Below are 17,884 nucleotides of genomic sequence, written 5' to 3'. Positions count from 1 at the left end.
TGGAGCACATCCTACCTGGATGTGGCTTATGGAAGCAGGAGAACAAGGATTTATTTTTAAAGTGCTGCTCTTTTTTAAAGCAAGCCCAAAGTTTGCAAGCCAAAGTTACATCTCTCCTGACTTACCAAGCAAGGACTTCTTAATTCTAAAGTCTAAGTGAGAGCTGAAAACACAGCTACGTAAAGAAAATGAGGCCTTTTCAAAACCCGTTTGCTGGGGATGCCTGAGCCCTGGCAGGGGCTGGACACTGCTGGGCTGGGTTTCACTGTCCATGTGCTCACCAGCTACCCTTGATCTAAAGCAGTGCTCCTCCAAGTGCAGGTCATGATATATTGGAGGTCACAAGAGGCCCCAAAGGGGCACCAGGCAGTGGGCAGTGGCCAGCAGCATCCACATCCAGGCAGGGATCTGCAAACTTTCTTTAATCACCAGCCCAGGCCAGACCCTCCTGCCTGTGACAGAGCATAGCTGTGCAGCTGATCATCACCTCTCTGCCATGCAGAGAAGAGCTGATGCTAACTCAGATGGATGCTCTAAGCCAGATTAGCCATGGAGGGATGGCACGAGACAGGCTTACATCAGCTGCAGCACTGTGTCACCCCATAGCCCTGGCACATTGCCTGGGGACAAGCTCTCTGCAGCCTCTCCTGCACCTGCGACCACACCATAACCTGTGCCAGGCCACCAGGAGAAGACAGCCTTTCTTGTCCTGCTCACCTTTCTCAATGTGTTCAGGACACACTCACCATCCCCTACCTGCTCCTTCATTTGGGGCATATGGTTTTATTAGGGACACACAACAGATATGTGTAGGACTCTCAGTACTTCCTTTGACCCATCAGAGATAGCAAATTGTTTCTGAAAACAGTCTCAAGCTGTGACAGTGATCCCTCACCAGTCCTACCCCTTGCATCCTTGCTCCAATTTCCTACAGACTCTCTCACAACCTCCAATGCTCCAGCACCCAAAGCCAAGGTCCTGATCCACTCTTGTTTTGCAAGCTGAGGGTACTGAGTCCTTTCTATTTTCTCTGCAGGCTGCTGCTCCTGGTTTTCTCTGCATTGCTAAAACCTGTACGTATAAAGGCAGTGTCTCATGGGACAGAAAAGCAGTTTCTTTCTCATCCCCGTGTCATGAACAGTGAGACAGACACTGGTGACAACATGGAGCGCTGCAAATACATTTAACATACATCAGCCTGTTTTCACACATCTGCAGCACCTTGGGCAAATGCTCTCTCACGAGGTGAATGAGGGGAAGGGGCTAAAGAGAAGGGGAAGATCACATGAGGTACAACTCACAAGTGCTAGTTTTTTTTAAATGTTTGAGATTCCCAGGAGTTCCTCAGGACCCAAAGTGTTTCACTCCAATGAGCTGATGATTGGTAGGAATTACTGATGCCAGCACCCCCTAAAGCCATCCCCATGCCATCCTGCATAGGACACGGGACCTGCTCTGCTGCCAGGGGAGCCATTGGGCATAGGTAACATGCAGAGACATTTGCTGAGACCCCCAAAGCCGAGTGTGCCTACTTGTCCTGATCTCTCTCACAGCATCCCCTGACTTCATTAGAAGTCCAGGGGAGATATCCTTCCAATTAGCTCCTCCCCAGAATCTTCTCTTGCTAACTCAGAAAAGGGAAGGGTGGTTGGGATACTCAGGTATGATCTACTAGCTAGCAAAGCAAAGATAGTGAGATGGGGGAAGGAAAGGGCACCATTTGGGACAGAAAGAAGAAGTCATTCCCAAGAAAAGTGCTTATTCCAATCTCTGCTATTTTCCTCTGGCATTTTTCAAGCCAAATTGGAGGCTTGAACTGAAATAACTTCTCCTGCCTCTGCTGCTCACATATCTCCTTGCCTGCTCTGGACGAAACATAGACCATACTACAAACTGAAGGCAGGCAGAAAGTTAGTACAAAGCCTTTCTTTAACAATTAGATGAAAAAGGTGCTTTAGTTCTCCATTTCTTGCCTCCAACCATCTTGCCCATTCAGCTCCTTACCCTCACACATGCCCTTTCCTTCCTCAAACTCCTTCATTCAACAACAACAAGAAAGCAACAAAAAGAAAAGCACCCACAGGAAAACATGCACTGTCCTACTCCATCTGTCCTTAATTCCTCCCCCAGCTTTGCCTTTCTGCAGCCTTCTTTTAAAGCAGCCCAGGCAGTGCTGCACACCAGGGTCAAAGTATTTGAAAGGCTGAATTCAGCTCTCCATGGACTCCACTATAAAAACTCTCTGGAGAGACTCCACCAGCATCTCTCTGCTTTCTCCTACATAAACTCTGGTCTTCCTGCTTTCTGCACCCAGGCTTCCTCAGCCTCCTTTCAAGCTGTTAGGCAACAGGTCCAGAGACCAAGGGGGAAAGGGTAGGTCAGTGGGGGTATGAGTGAGACAAAAAGCTAATTAAGCCACATCCAGCCCTTGCCTAGAGAGACCGAAGAACAGGGAAGCATCTGAGGAGCAGCCACCGCACTCGGTGTCAGCATCACCACCACACCACATCTCTCTGGCACTCCCAGGGATGCCAGTGTGAGGAGCTGAGCCACTGACAATGCCACAGCTCTTGGCAAGCAGTGTACCACAGGGAAAAGGAGCCCTGCCCTCCCCCTACCCCCCAGCCCCCTGCCCATCTTAATAAAATAAACTCCTTAAGGCCGGGGATGCAAAAGAGAGAGAAACCCCCTTGATTCCCTGGACTGTTAAGTCTTAGAATGGGAAGACAGACTGACTGTGCAAAGCAGCTTAGAAAGGCCTCAACAGAGACTGGGCTGTGACTGGGAAAACCTGAGGGACTTCAGCTCCCAGCTTCTCCCAGCCGTGCTCCCCACAGGTAAACCTAGGCTGGACAAAGTCCCCCTTTCTGCTTTTTGGGGTGGTTCTTTTTTCACGGGCACAGTGTCAAGTTGCAGGGCAGCTGCCCTTGGCAGCAAAGACACCACCAGCCCTTCAGCAGTGAGGGTCCCAACATACTGTGGCTAGCTGGAGCCACAGGGACCTGGGATACCAGGCAATGGGATGGAGGAACAGGGCAGTATCACCACTCTTCATCCCTCCAGCTTGACCCCAGCACCATCAAGCTGTTCCTTTGGGGCCACTGTTCCCAGATAGAAGCTTTCTGGACCTAGGAAAGAATTGCTCAGTCCTCCTTTTAAATGACACCTCAGGCACTGTCAGCTCTCTGAGACCTCTGCCCTAGTACTTCAGCAAGTTTCCTTTTCACTCTGTTAAATCAGTGGGTGGCCTGGAGGTGCAGAACTACAACTGCTGCCCCTGGAGAGCCACATTCCCTCTGCCCTGCTGCGGTGGGTAGACAAGGCTACAAGCTCCCTGTCAGCTCGTTCACACCTCTCACTGATATGTTGCAGTGTCCCAAGGCAGGCTGCCCTGGAGGCCCCAGGAGCCGGGGCTCTCCTCCAGCCCCAGATGTGAACTCCCACACTGACTGGGAACAGGACCTGTGGGATTTGAATTACTTGCACTAGGTCAGAGCCAGATCTGTGTGCTGGAGAAGCATCCTCACATCATCCATCTGTGTAATCTCCAGCATCTCCCAGCTTCCAGGAAAGGAAATACCAGTTCATCTAACCCCAAACCATCACAGCTTTGCAATCAGGCAGCTGGACCTACCCCCCGGAGGATGTAGGGCTATGAAGATATTTAAAAGAAGAGACCCAAAGGGAGCAGCTGAGCCACCCCAGACCAGCATGGAAATATCTCTTTAGTGAATCAACCTGCTAACATCACCCTCAGCAGCCAACAAAAGACTGTTCCCCACCAAGAAGCCCTTCTTCCTCCTGGCACCCCGGCAGCCATTACTCATTTGCAAGGTGTGATGGCACTACGAGGAACAGCAGAAAACAGAATAAATGCTATCACAAGAAGAAATCTCCATTAGCTTCCACAAGGAGCAATCCCTGGAAACTGAGCAAGGCTCCTGCTCTGGCCCCTGCACAGCCATGAGTGAAGAAGTTACCCACAGGACTTCTCCAACACTCCGTACATCAGCCCGGGGAAACGTGGTACCCAGAAGCACAAGCAGAAGATGCCGGAGGCAGAAGTTTGCTGAAGATACACACGATAAAAGCTGTTCCGGCAAGCTGTGCCAACGGGCTCATTCTTCATGTAGGAGAGCTCCCTCTAGGTTAAACACTCGGGTATTTCAGAAGTCATTGGTCTCTTTGGAGCCCATGCTCTGCCCTGATGCCTTTATCTCCGGAGAGGTTCTGTCAGTCGGAAAGACTGCAGGCACCCCAGAAAACGCGGGGTTTGCTTTCTGCCTGCACCCTGGCCTTCCTGCTGCAGGCGTCGGGTGCCCGCGGCTCTGTGTGTGACATGCACACCCGTGTGTGACACGCTCCCCTGAACCGCGGTCCTCGGCATCTCACACACGAGAACTACTCTGACATGGTCAGTGGGACCCACACCAGGGAAGGAGCTGACACACGACTCCCCGAGCCCCAAACTCAATCTGTGCTTTGAAACATGTTTTAATTATTCCACAAACTGATGAGTAGGGGGGTTCAGCAGAGGCTTTCAAATTCACAGAACTAGAAAAATCAGATGGAAAAGACTTAACGCCAGAGCATGCAGGGCCGTTCCCTGCAGTGGGATCCCAGGAGCTTAGTGCAAACTAGTTTTAAACCCTGAAGTCTTTACTACAACTTCCTTCTTTATTTTTATTTTACCTAGACTGGTATTTACTAATAAATATGCAGCTGGCTGTGTTCAGAACAGCAGGTAGCTTCCATTTATAGCTGTATATAACCAGCTGCAATATTCAACACCCTGACTCTGCTGTGCTGTAGAACACTCACAATAAAACACACACCGTATTTGCAAGTGTGTCCATGCTACTATTCTGGGACGTGACACACATTAAGAAACAAATTCAGAACACAGAAAAGAATTTACCATTTACACACACAGAAAAAAAGATGCGTTGGGATTTTCAATAAGTCCCACCATAATATGGTGTCATTTTTATATCCTGTCTGCTCCCTTGGTCTTGCTGATTGAATACGTCTTTTCTCTCTATAACCATAAACCTATAGGTTGTATATAGATTTTTATTAAAAAAACATAATATAGAGTCCCAATGTGTGTTTATAGAACTTTACCACAGAAATGTAAGAATTGTCAGAATTACTCCATCCAAGGGCCATCCAGGCCACTAACCTGCCTCCAATAATTTTTACCACTAAAATGGATTAGGCAGACAATACAGCTTCCTACAACCTCATTTTATAACCACACTAGTGATAATAATACTGCTTTATGTGTCAATGCTTATAGAGCACAGTGGACAGGGAAACAGCATCATCCCCACAGAGAGGGAAACTGAGGCAGGGGAGATGGAGGTTATATATTTAAACTTATTTATATATAGATAATCTCATGGAGATTATATGTAACAAGGAGCTATCAAGAGCCCTGGATAGCACCACCACCTGCTCCACTCCTTGCATCCCATCACACAGCCCTGCCAGGCACCAAAAGATGGGCCACAAGCCTGGGGGATGCTTCCCTGAGAAGAGTTAAGGGTGGAGGTCTCAAGTCTGAGCTCTGCAGGTGTTTGCTTTTAATTCTTTGCTGCTCTTCTCCCAAACAGCACAAAGATTTTCACCCTCCCTCCTTCTCCTTTACAAATGAGTGTTTAGCATAAGAAGAGAGGCAAGAGAGAGCCAGGACAGCAGCGAGATCTCCTACAGCCTTTTCTCAGCAACCTGAGCAGGAGGGAAAAGGCAGCTGGCTGGAGCCCAGAGAGAGAGCGGGGACCATGAGACGACGCTTTTCACATCTGGTTAAGTACTGCCAAACCCTCCGACGAGCTGCCTGATTATTACAGCACTTCTGCCGAAAAATTAATGTGCTTGCCGGCTGCACTGGGGCAAAAAGGGTAGGAAAGCAGCTGTCAGGATGCAGGCAGTGATGGGAGCACCAAGAAAAGAGGTTTGTGGCACAAGAGCACAAGAGAAGAGAAGGGAAGCTCTGCTTGCAGGGATCCTGCTGAGAAAACAGCCTTCTCCCTGCTTTTTTTGCTGCATGGGCCCCAGGAGAGGACAGTGCCAACAGAGTTGTTACTCTAGCAAGGGCAGCCCTTGCAAACAGAGGTGCCCTGCCCACCAAAACCAACAGAATGACCTGCCAGCATCTCCAAAAATACATTATTATCCTGAGGACCCAACAGCAGGGCCAGAAACAGAACCCAGGGCATTGGGCTTCCCTCTGCCCAGCCTCTGCTTGCTTCCCCTTCTTGCTGAGCTCTCATTTCAGTAACTTCCACAAAATCCAAGTGTGGCACCTTATTTCTGCAGGTCTCTATAGGAAGCATAATTCATTCACACATATCCCTGCAAAACCTGCTTTAAAAGGGCTGCAGAGAGGACACCAGGAGCTCCTGGGGTTCTGCTTCCCCAAGGCAGCTATCTCCATGTCAGGTTATTGCAAGTATGCATGGGTAAACCTCTTTGTGCTACTGCTGTGGTGGGTTTAATCTCTCTCCCTAGACAAAAAGGTGGGCTTATTTCTTGAGAGGTGTCCAAGTACACCCAGAGAGCTCAGCAAAAGCAGCAGCCTGCTGGGTGCCTTTTACCCACAGACATTTGATGAAATTAATGACACAAAAGTAAGTATAAAGGCTAAGACAAATAGAACTGGCAACAACTTGAACCTTTGGCCTGTCCTTTGAAAGTCTCTGGCAAGTCTCAAATCTTCTTGATCTGCTCACTAAAGGGATGACTGTCCCACAATTATTTTCCAAGCATTTGTTGGCAAGTTGTAGGAGGAAAAAGGCATTTCACTGAAGCTGTTAGTACAAAAGCTCAACTCCAGCCAGGGCCCTGGACTCCACTTCAAATTATAATATTTTAAGTACCTGAAAATAAATATTTTGTCAGCTGCTGAGAATTAAGAAGTAGCTTCGACCTTTCAGAGAGGGGAACCCTGCGGAGAGCGGCGAGGCTCAGAGAGTTAGTTGCAAAACAAGCTTTGCCCAAGCCATTCAACCTGTCTAGCACACACACACAGCCTCCCCTCTGCACTCCTGGCTCCTTGCAAGCTGCTCAGAGTCTTCTAGGGCCTGATGGGCTCTCCTGCACCCTGCAGCTCCTTCCCAGCTGGGAAGTGTGCCAAGGAAAGACACTGGAGCAGCACTTTACTGTACACTGGATGCTATGAGTAAAATGACCATCACTGAGACAGCGGCAGTGGCGTGGCACGGCTTCCTACTAGGAGCTGCCAGTCCACTCCTTCATTACTCATTGGTGTTGTTGCTTCATGCCATATTATGCACACTCCAAAGAGCTTTGTTCACAAGGATTAAAAGTGTTCACTTTCATTTTATAACATCTGACTATGACCAAGCACCTGGATGGATATACCGGTCACCTCTCACACCTCTGAGCCACAGTGAGCGCTGCTTGTGCTCCAGCAAGTGCATAAGGAACTCATACAAATCAGAAGTTTCCTACTTTTCCAGCAGAGCTCAAGGAGTTAAACCCCTCTCCCTTCCCCCCAATCTTTCTGCCTTTGGCCTTTAGATCAGCCCTGGTTGCCAATGAGGACTCATCGAAACACCACGAGGCTGGGCCTGTCAGGAAGGAAACCAGCGCGTCCAGAGTTTTGTTGTTCTAAAGAATTTTTTTTATTTTTTTTTATTTTACTGCTCAGGAAGGAAGCCAGAGCCTGTGCTTTGACTCCAAGAATGTCGATTACTCATCCTTCCCTGCATTATTTCTTTTATCTCTCACTTTTATCTACCTTACTCTAAATTTCTCCACCTCCCCCCAACTCATTCTTTCTCTACCATTCCTAGCCACTGCTTTCAGCTGTTCATCCAAGTTTCATTAAAAAAAAGTATCTGGCAATTTTCTTCAGAATAAAAATCCTATTTATAATGTTTATTAAACAAGCCTCCATCCCTCCCCACACACAGCCTTTTCAATCCTGGTGTAACTGTCTGGGTACCACAGTTATAACCACTGCCCTTGGACCTGAGCACCTTTGAAACGTGAACACAACCACCCTCAGCAGGCAGCTGTGCTATGAGAATATCACAACCCCTGCTTTAAAGACAAGTGATGAGAAATTACTCTGCTTGTCCAAGGTCAATAGAGTCCACAGCACAAGCACAACCTACGCTCAGGGCTTTGCCCAGGCGGCCCTTCCCTCTTCCTGCTCCACGTGGCTGCGAGGAGAAGGCATGCTCAGCCCTGCCAAACAACGCACCCTTCAGCTTCAATACCCCCACACTGGCCAAGCTAGAAACCTGTAACAAAAGTGAAATAATCTGTATGTGAGGAGTTGATGACACATTTCCTTAGCTGCAAAATGTGGGTCCTGGATCACTTGAACATCAATGAGCCACCTGAGTACATAGCAGAGGGACTATCAGGAAGTGGTGTCTAACTACTTTCTCCTCCCTACCTCTGCAAAATCCATCACACCACCCTGGGATTTCCTTTTTCCTTTGCCCAGGTGCAGCTAACAACCCTGACACAACTGGCAACATCTGGGACAACACAGACCCAGATGTTTCTCGTTGACATTGTAACCTTCCCCAGCTTTCGCCAGGCTGTGCCCACTCCCCAGGCTGGGTGCCTTGGTGGGAGATGCACGTGCTTGAGGGCAGACTTGAGTCCTCACGGTGTTCCTGAAGAGATGACCAAAGGTGAAGCTTTTCAGTTTTTTAGTTTAAGGCTCTTTTTTCCTAGAGAGGCATTGTAAACCTGGGGTCTGGTCTGGACCACACCAAACACAGCTCTCCTAGGCTACAACACCCACGACATGTCAGTTACATGCTAGTGAGTCCAGTCCCAGTTCTTGCTGCCCAGCTCTGTCTTGCTCTAACTTAATCCTCCCCTGTTTCCACAGTTAACACATTGTTTTCATTTTAAGAGGGGAAAATAAGGAGATGGTGGGAACATTACTTCTGGCTAATGGAGACAGAGATCTGCAAAATTTCACTGCTTAGTTTTTCCAGTATATCCCAGTCCTGGTCCAAATATCATTATATTTATTTCAGTCCTGGACCAAACATGGGACTGGACACAACATGTTGGCCAAATGAAGACAGAAATAGCTCGTAGCACTTTTCTACTTCACATTCTCTTAAAGACTTCTTCCTGATATAAAATTTCTGGTCTGCAGACTCCCTGTTCCCCCCATCTCCAGGCACCTTCACCACAGCTTCCCTGAATACCTTAGCTCCAAATCCTGAGTGAAGGCAGGCTGTGATCTCCCTGCCTCTTCTGTAATCAGAACACCTCTTGGAGAGCAAAACTTCTGTGTGTGGACCCAAATACAGAGAAAGGAAGGAGCAACATAGATGGTGGCAACCAGCCCAGGCAGCAGAGACTGCAGAAACGAAGCCAGCAGTCGTGCACAGGGCTGTGCACTGAGCAAAGGGCAAAACTGAGGGCGAAGAAGCAGGCTTATAAGAGTTTAGCTGCTTGTTCTCCCTTCTCATGTCTAAGGGGCACCTCCTGATGGATGAATCCACTCAGGCTGGCAACTTTTTGATTGGGACCATTAAGTTCCTCTGCTTGTGCTCCACACAGGGTTACCCAGGTCACTGATTGCTCCTTCATCTCCCCAGTAAAAAAAAAGGCCAGTGGTCGAACTGCCTCCTTGGGGAGGCTGAAGACAAGTGCTCAGGAGGGAAAAGCCATCACCCTGGCTAAGGACTTTGCTAGAGGCTCACCTCCAACCTCTAGCACTGGTAATGGCAAGTGAAACTGGTTTGCAAGGAGGAAAATAAACACGAGGAGGAAGCAGGCTACTGCAGCCCTCTTAGTGCTGCAGAGTTGTGCCTGGATCCCTCTGACCTGCCCTGATACCCAGCACCCAAGATGGCACTTTCCACCCCTCTACAGCTGGTAGGACCTTGCAAGATCACCCACACAGCAAACAGCAAAGAGGAGACAAGGTTCCCTCCAGCCTGCATGGGCCAAAGGTTGGCCTGGGTGTGGGGTGGCTCTGCCACAACATGGCCAGGCCACCCTGATAAGGCTTTTGCTCACCGAGCCCGAGGTGCAGCACCCAGGATGCCATTTATCCCTCCCAGCCCTCCTGCCTCCTCGCTCACAAACATCCCTGCATCCCCTTTGGTATAGTGCAGGGACATGGGCAGGGGCTTTGCTGGGGAATTTTGTGGAGTCTCTCCCCTAAAGAGAACTGGGATAGAAAACTAAAAAAAAAAAAAAAATAAAAAAAAATCTTCAACATTGAAAGCAAGGCTGGAGGAGAAGGCAGAGCTGTCATCTGGTACCAGGCCTGTTCCTGTCCCTGCACACCTGCCAAAGCAGCCTCCCTGCAATGAGGGATTATTATCCTATGTATCCTTATAGCGAGGGATGTTACAGGACAGACAGTTTCACATAGTAAATGGCTTTGCAAGCTGTTTCCTAAAGTGCAGGGAAACAATATCAAAATCAGATTAAAAGGTTGAGTAATTTTTAATTAAGACTATCTTAATTTGAAACAAGGTATCAAAAACCCCAATAGAAAGAAATAGGTCATCAGGGCAGTCCCTTGAGTTTTACTTTTCTGCCCTGCCTACAGCAGCAGCCATGCCAGCAAGCCCAGCACCTGCAGCTGGATGTGTCCTGCTGCCCTCACCCTGCTCCAGGCTGCAGTGTGGCAGATTTGCAAAGCACAGGCAAGGCTGCAGGACTGAACCAGGAAAAAGCTCATACGTAAAAGCTCTTGTGTCTTTCCAAATTAAAAACTTGATGCTGTTACTCTGGCCAGAGCCTGTTACTAAGAATTGATGCTGCTATGGGAAAGCAAGGACACAGTTTCCAGCTCTTCCTTTTAGGGGTATCCAGAGACACTTAGTGCCTTCCTTTTCCCACTGTGGGACAGCCTGGTATTTGCAAGAAAAAGTAAAAACACATTCTTGCTCTGCAGTTCAGTGAGAAAACAGATCTGAGCCTCAAGCTACAAAAAAATGGGAAGGTTTTAAAACAATACTGATTAGAAAAAATGTCCCAAGTGAGGAAAAATACTATGGAAGAGTCCCACACCTGAATTCAAAGAACAGTTTCTCTGTCACCAGGACTCCCTCCCCATGTTATCCACATTTAAAACAATAAATCTCCCCTGCCCCACTCCCTCCCAACATTGCTTTTCTCCTTCTGTTGCTCTAGGTACTGCTGCAGTTCAAGTGGCCAGCAAATGGTGGAAGGACTAAAGAACACCCAGCTTATCACAACAACCACCCACATTTTTAAAAGACAAGACAAAGAACAAGAGAACAGACACAAACAGTAGCAAAATCCATAGTACTTCTTCAGGCAGAACCTTTGGTGACTTGAGGGCTAGGTCCCAGCAAAGGCCCGCCCATCTGGCCAACACCAACCCCAGCAGCAGGATGGTACTTCAGCACTAAGGTGTAAAGAAAAATGAATTCAGGGTGATGAATTTGCCCTGAATATCTGAGAGTAATCTGTGAGTTTATATACACAAGGATCACCCAGGTCGGCAGAGCTAGGCAGGCAAACATTGAAGTTGCATAAAAGGGGAGAAAGACACCTACACAGATGACGTGCACATCTACAAAAAAATACACACGCTCTTCTTCAGGGAATGCTGTATAGAAATCTGATTAAATTTCCCAAAGATAAATCCATTATTCCTGAAGAATTTCAATTGCTTTGCAGAGCTGAAAAATGTCCTCAGAAGTCCCCGAATCATAGAATCATAGAATCATAGAATGGTGAAGTTTCGAAGGGACCTTAAAGATTATCAGCTTCCAACCTCCCTGCTATGCTATTCCATTCTGAAGAAGAGAGGTGAAAAAATCATAAGCTATCAAGCAAACTGATGTGATTGAAGACCACCAGTGACATGAATTGTGGGATAAAAATCGTCATGATTTGCTTTCAATGGCTGCTTCTCTTGGAATACAATATTAAAAGAAAACAACTTTGCCCCCACTATGAATTTGCATTAGAAATCCATAATAAAAATAAAGCTTAATATTATACAAATGGGTACAATTCTCTATAGTGCTCCTGATACAGATTAAGGTTAGACAGATTTTAGATGACAGTTATTTACCTCAGTATAAGACCATGTATGCACAAGTGGAATTTATTTTATAGCTGCAGATATTAGCCAGAAAAAAAAGAGAGGAAATCTTACAGTCTCACGTAAAATATAATTATGTCTGTTTTCTGCTCCTTGGAAGGCAAACAAAGAGAGAAAAATGAATCTGCTGCTAGCATTTAATGAGACTTGTCTAAATGATACCAAACAAACATCAACCAGCAACATTTCACAAACACCTTCACTTTTTAATATTTTTTTTTCCATGGGGTAATTCCAGAAACTCTAAGACCTCATTGCCTTGAACACTTTCACTCCTACAGAGGAGGATTAGGCCCATTCCTGAGCATGTCACTTTCCTTCAAGACCTTCAAATTATCAAAGAAAGAGAAAAAAAAAATCACGGAAGCATTAATGTTTATCCTCTCCCTCCTGAAACATACACCCCTTCCCCCCACTTCTCCCAATTCCTTACGCAATCGCCCCTGATCAACCAGGAAACTGCTGCGAACTCTTGAATTTTTCAAGTTAGCAAGTGAAATAAGAAAACAATGTTTTAACTGTCAGAGATCCTGGCTCGCAAAGTGCACTTTGGTCATTTCCTTTAATAACTGTAGTTTAGCGGTAATGATTTATAATAGTTCATAATATTCTACTAACTGTACTGTATTAATAATACTAATACTTTGCCCTTGCCTAGTGTCTTCTGTCAGAAGATATCAAAGTGGCACATGCCGCCGTGCGAGGGAGGTATGGCCATATCCCCATTAAGGATGGGGAAACTGTGACTTCAAGCCGTGCCCAAGGTCGGGATCCCCGATCCCCAGCCCAGCACGGCAGCCACCATGTCTGCCTTGGCTTCTCCTGCTGCAGTTTTGTGACAGCAGTTGAGTGTGATCGATGGGGCTGAAGATTTAATGCGATTAAATTCTTCTCGAAAAAAGGCAGGTTTAGCCAGGGGTTTGGGGGCCGTGGTTTTGATGGGAAATACCAAGGGAGGTGGGGAGTTTGCCCTGCAATTGTGCAGTAAATACCCTCGTGTCAGCCTCCAAACATGGGGTGAAAGAGGAGTGATAAATATTTATTGCTCCCGTGCCCACCTCTCCAGCGGGAGATGGATAAATATGACATTTGGGTGTTGCTCGGCTCTCCGAGGACGGCGGTTACAAGCCCTGACACCAACTCTCAGAGAGTCCAAAAAGGAAGAGAAAGGGCACGAGGCATCCCTGGCACAGCTGAGGCGACAGGAGAGCTGGCCGGGTGGCAGCGGCTGCGCAGGGAAACATTTTGGAGGAGAAAACAGCCCCAGCCCTCCCCCTCAAACGATCAATTAAAAGCCATCCTTCTGCCGAGAGCCGGGCGAGGACAGCAAATGAGGGCTGGAGCAGAACAGCCGCCCGCCTGGGCTCTGCATGACAATTGATGGGAAGGGGAGGCTGGAGGGGCACCGGGGGAGGCAGCCCCGTCCGTCCCTCCTCTCACCATGGTGATTAGGTATTCCGAGAGCGCCAGATAGCCCCAAATCACAGAAAGAGAAATATAAACTGGAGACCGGCGGATCCAAGGCAGGCCAGATGGCCCTGCAGCCGGCAGGGGCTGCTCCCATCCAGCCCTTCCCCACTTTTAACTGTTCAAATATTTCTTTATCCCGACAAGACAATTAAGCTGAACAGCACAGAAAGGAGTCTCAGCAACAGTTTGCAGAGGGAGTGGGAAGGTTGTTGCCAGAAAAGCAGAAAAAGGAGGCTATGGCTTCATGCTCCAAGACCTGCTTCCACGCAGAGCACCTTGCTTCTCGGCAGTGAGACAGGGATGGATCCACGGCTGTCACCTCTGCCACTGCCCATTGCCTATCCACCCCTTCAGAAAATCTACTGCTGCTCCTTCCCTCCTCCTCCATCACACCGGGCACTGCACGACGGAAAGCAAACATTCCACTTGATTTATTTCATTATTTCATAAGCAATGTTAAGCTTGCAATTTCCACTGGTCACAGCTGATTGTTATTAGCAACAAAGCGTCACTTCATGTTAGACCCCAAATTTTACCAGCCTCAGAAGAGGTGTATCCCAGCAGGAAGGATCATGAGTGTGAGCAATGGATGTGTGCATGTGTGCTCACGTGGATTCCCCTTCCAACTCACTGTTCTGTCACAAAATATAAGGAAAAAAACCCTTCTTCCCCCAAGTATAAACACACACACAGATCTTTACAGGTCCCAGCCTGTAAACAAAGCCCAACACAGCCATGTGTGGCCAGGTGGTCTGATTTCCAAGCACTACGTTATTCAGGAATTCAAGCTGTGGCCATCATAGCCCTGATGTTCATCACCTGAAGTGTAATTTGCATTTGGTCAATAACAAGCCAGTTGTGTCAAAAGAAAAACTAACTCCAAGCTAGAGATGTTCTTTAAAACCCTAAAGAGGAAGAAAAAACTCAGTAACTTAGTGCAAAATCTGCAGGGGAGAACTACTTGGAGGACAAAGTGGTTGTGTCCAAATAACCAAGGTTAAACATGATTATGAAAAATATCAATCAAAATGTTAACTGAGCTACCCTACTTTTCCCACCAGTCCCAAGGGATGAGACAGAATCATAGAATGCCCCGTTAGAAGGGACCTCAAGGATAATCTGGTACAACTTTTTTAGGTAGTACTACAGATACTACAGAGGATCCCAGCCTGCTCACCAACTCCCTTGGTCACCCCTAGTGCACAGCAGGAGCTGGGTGAGAGCCACCACCAGTACCAGGGAAACTGAGACTGGGAGAGCCAGGCTCTGACCAGAGAATGGAAACTGAACCAGTGGCTAGGATGTCAAGGGTCACCTTCAGATGCCAGGCTATTCTCCACACAAAATCACAGACAACACACAATGAAGACCAAGCAGCAGAAACCAATGGGAAACCATTTTCTGTGGTCCCAGGGAGGCTGGGGTGCAGGCCCGGCCCTTTGACAAGAGGCCTGGCTTCAGCATGGACCTCTGTCTGTCACTTTATGGAAAAGAAATACTGTGGTTACTGGGTACAGAAGGCCATTGGGACAGATTTTTACAAGCAAAGAATAAAACCAGGGATCATTTTTTTTCTTTTTTTTTTTTTTTTCCTTTCTTCATTTTAAAACAGGGCTACAGATCTCTTTTGCAGAACGGAACATGCCATTCATTTCCATTCCTTCTAGGAATCTCAACTATTGTATGTTTATTAAAGGAAATCCATAAAATATGTCTTTCAGTGTCTTCAACACATGGTTTAAAAGAAGACCCCAAACTCTGAAAAAATGGCATTGTTTTTCTCAGTAGCCACTTAAGGGAACAGGACCATCCAGTACATGGTACGTCTGCTTCTCCCTGGAGTGTGCTCCCTGTATGCTCCATCGCTCCAGATCTCCTGAGTACCTGCATTGTAGAGCAAGACACAACTTGCCCAAACACAGACGTCTCAGTCCAATTTGCTGAGTAACAAGGAGAATAATCCCACCCAGATTCTCTCCCTTCTCCCTTCCCAGGATGTACAGGTGTGGGTACCACTGGCAAGCTGCTTTAAAAGTAAGGAAAGGTTCACTCAAAGGATGAGCAATCTCTACTGCACGTATATGTATTTTATGGGGCCAGGTGCTAATCTGGATTAGACTACCACATATCCCAAATAATTTTACTGAATCCTGAGAATTCCTTCCAGTGATGGAAACAGGCTGAGACTTTGCTCCCGTGACCCAGAGGACTAAATAGAGCAACTTCCAAACACTCCTTGAGATGAAAACACCTGACTTTGGATTCTCATTTTGCTGCGAAGTATCTCAACCGTAAAACTATTTTTCAGGAAAATTAAAACAACAAATTATTTATGTTTTTTTTTTTTTTTTTTTCTTTCTTTTTTTTTTTTTAAAGGCAAGCCAGTTTCTTAGAAAATCAGCATTTAAACTATGGAGTTAAGCAAACATTTAATGAGCTCTTTGGAAAAGGTTCTTGTGCAGCAATATAGAAGAATCTCCTGTGCAAACACACTCATTCACCTTCCATGTAACACAAACCCTTTCAGAAATCTGAAAAATACAACTAAAGGATTGAGATGTGCAAATCTGAAAAGCACCCATTAGACATGTAAAAGCGTTGCTGATCTAAGAAAATGTTACCATTTTTGCTTCCTGTTGTAGAACAGTCGTATTGTATTTTTGCCTAGGAGCTACAGCCACCTACCTGCAACAGATTCTCCATCAGGAAGACAGGGAGGCAGTTCTTATAAAGGGTTACATGTGACAGTTACACAAGGAATCCACAAAGCTACTCAGAGGTCAATAATAAGAGACAGCACCCCCACCCCAAAGTGTGCATTTATATAGAAACTAACAAAAAAATGTATGCAAATATCTGTGCAAAACAGGATCCAAATTACATCTGTAAACTGTGATCTCTTGAATTCCTCACTGTGGAAGTTTTTCTTTTCTCATGGTCAACACCAAAGATCATTAGGATCCTCTAAAAAGCCCTGCTGCTCAGTCTCTCAGCCTCCAGCAAACACACCCATACGTGTGTGTGCACACACCAAATAAATTTGCTGTGTTAATGGAGCGAAGTTTCCATGGTGCAGTATCTATATGTGATGGGAATATGATGCAGAGCCAACAGACATATTTAGTGTACGCTGTCCTGGTAGTTACGGAAGAATTTTAATGTTGATGAAATACCAGGGGTGCTGCATCTGCTCAGCTCTGCCACGCAGCCAAGCGTCTTTCAGCAATATGAGTAAGAGAAACAACAAAACAAAACAGCTTCCACTTCTGCCCAAGTTCTCAAAGCTGCCAGCAAAGTTTTTATTTGGCTTCCTTTCGCCAGCAAGTCCCCTGCCACAGGGCCAGCAGTGGGGGGAGCCAAGTGTCTCCATATGCCTGTCCCTCCCATGTGCCTGTGCAAAGCCCCGTCCGCTCCCCAGAAGGGGAGGACCCATGTTGGGCACACACAGTTGGCAAAGACAAGGCAAGGTGGTGGAGGTGGATGTGTCCGTTTGTCCGCAGCTGTGCTCCATGTGGTCTAATTCATTTAACAGATTTACTTCTTTAAATGGGGTATCTGACAGGATTTTGCTAGCAAGGTCTGTAGCAGCTGATGCGCTCTACATTCATTTAGCTAGTGGATCCGCTCCTCTGTCTCTATCTCCCAGAGAATTCTTTCCAGCAAGCTTCATTTCCATGGCCAGGTTATATTGATAAGGGAAAGAGCATCAACAAAGATGTCTCTAAACCATCTCACCTGCCTCCGTCCAGGATAATTGTATTACTGACTTACATACACATCCGTATTCCCACCTACAGCCACTTCCCCTAAGGACCCCAAAGAAGGGAGAGGAGATGCCGAACAATGAAAGGAGCTCACGGCACAAAAAGTAGCATGGTCGGGGGTGAATCAGAAGGAGAGGGGGGAGACAGACAAGAGATCACATTCCTAGCATGAGGAATACACAGCTCCTGCCTTCAGTGGGAATCCTCCTACCCTTGCAAATGCCGACATAAAAGACACACTTGCAGCATATTTCAAAACCAAAGAGTGATGGATTTACAAGGCAGGTTGATTTTATGATGACTTTTATTGAAAAGGTACGCTGAGTTTAGGCAGATGCCTTTTAGCGCCGGTAAGTTAGCACAGTGCCTAATTCAAGGAGACAGCCTGAGGAAGCAGCGCCGACAGGGGAGAGAGAGCCACAATGTCTCTATTACTCTCCTCGGCATCATAAAGGGGAGAAGAAATATCACGTCTGAAAGGGAGAGGACAGAGTGGTGCAGCAGATTTTTGTTGAAAAGAAATATAGTAATAATAGTAACAACAACAATAATA

At 46.9% G+C, this 17,884-nt stretch overlaps 1 protein-coding gene across 7 annotated transcripts in view; it reads right to left on the bottom strand.

Moving 5' to 3' along the window:
* The window catches only part of RNF220 (ring finger protein 220), a 222,848-nt gene that overhangs the window by 196,792 nt on the left and 8,172 nt on the right, over positions 1 to 17,884 (bottom strand). The window lies entirely within an intron of this gene.

The sequence above is a fragment of the Apus apus genome, chromosome 7, assembly GCF_020740795.1.
Source record: "Apus apus isolate bApuApu2 chromosome 7, bApuApu2.pri.cur, whole genome shotgun sequence".
Taxonomy (NCBI): Eukaryota; Metazoa; Chordata; class Aves; order Apodiformes; family Apodidae; genus Apus; species Apus apus.
This window is presented reverse-complemented; position numbering and strand designations above follow the sequence as displayed.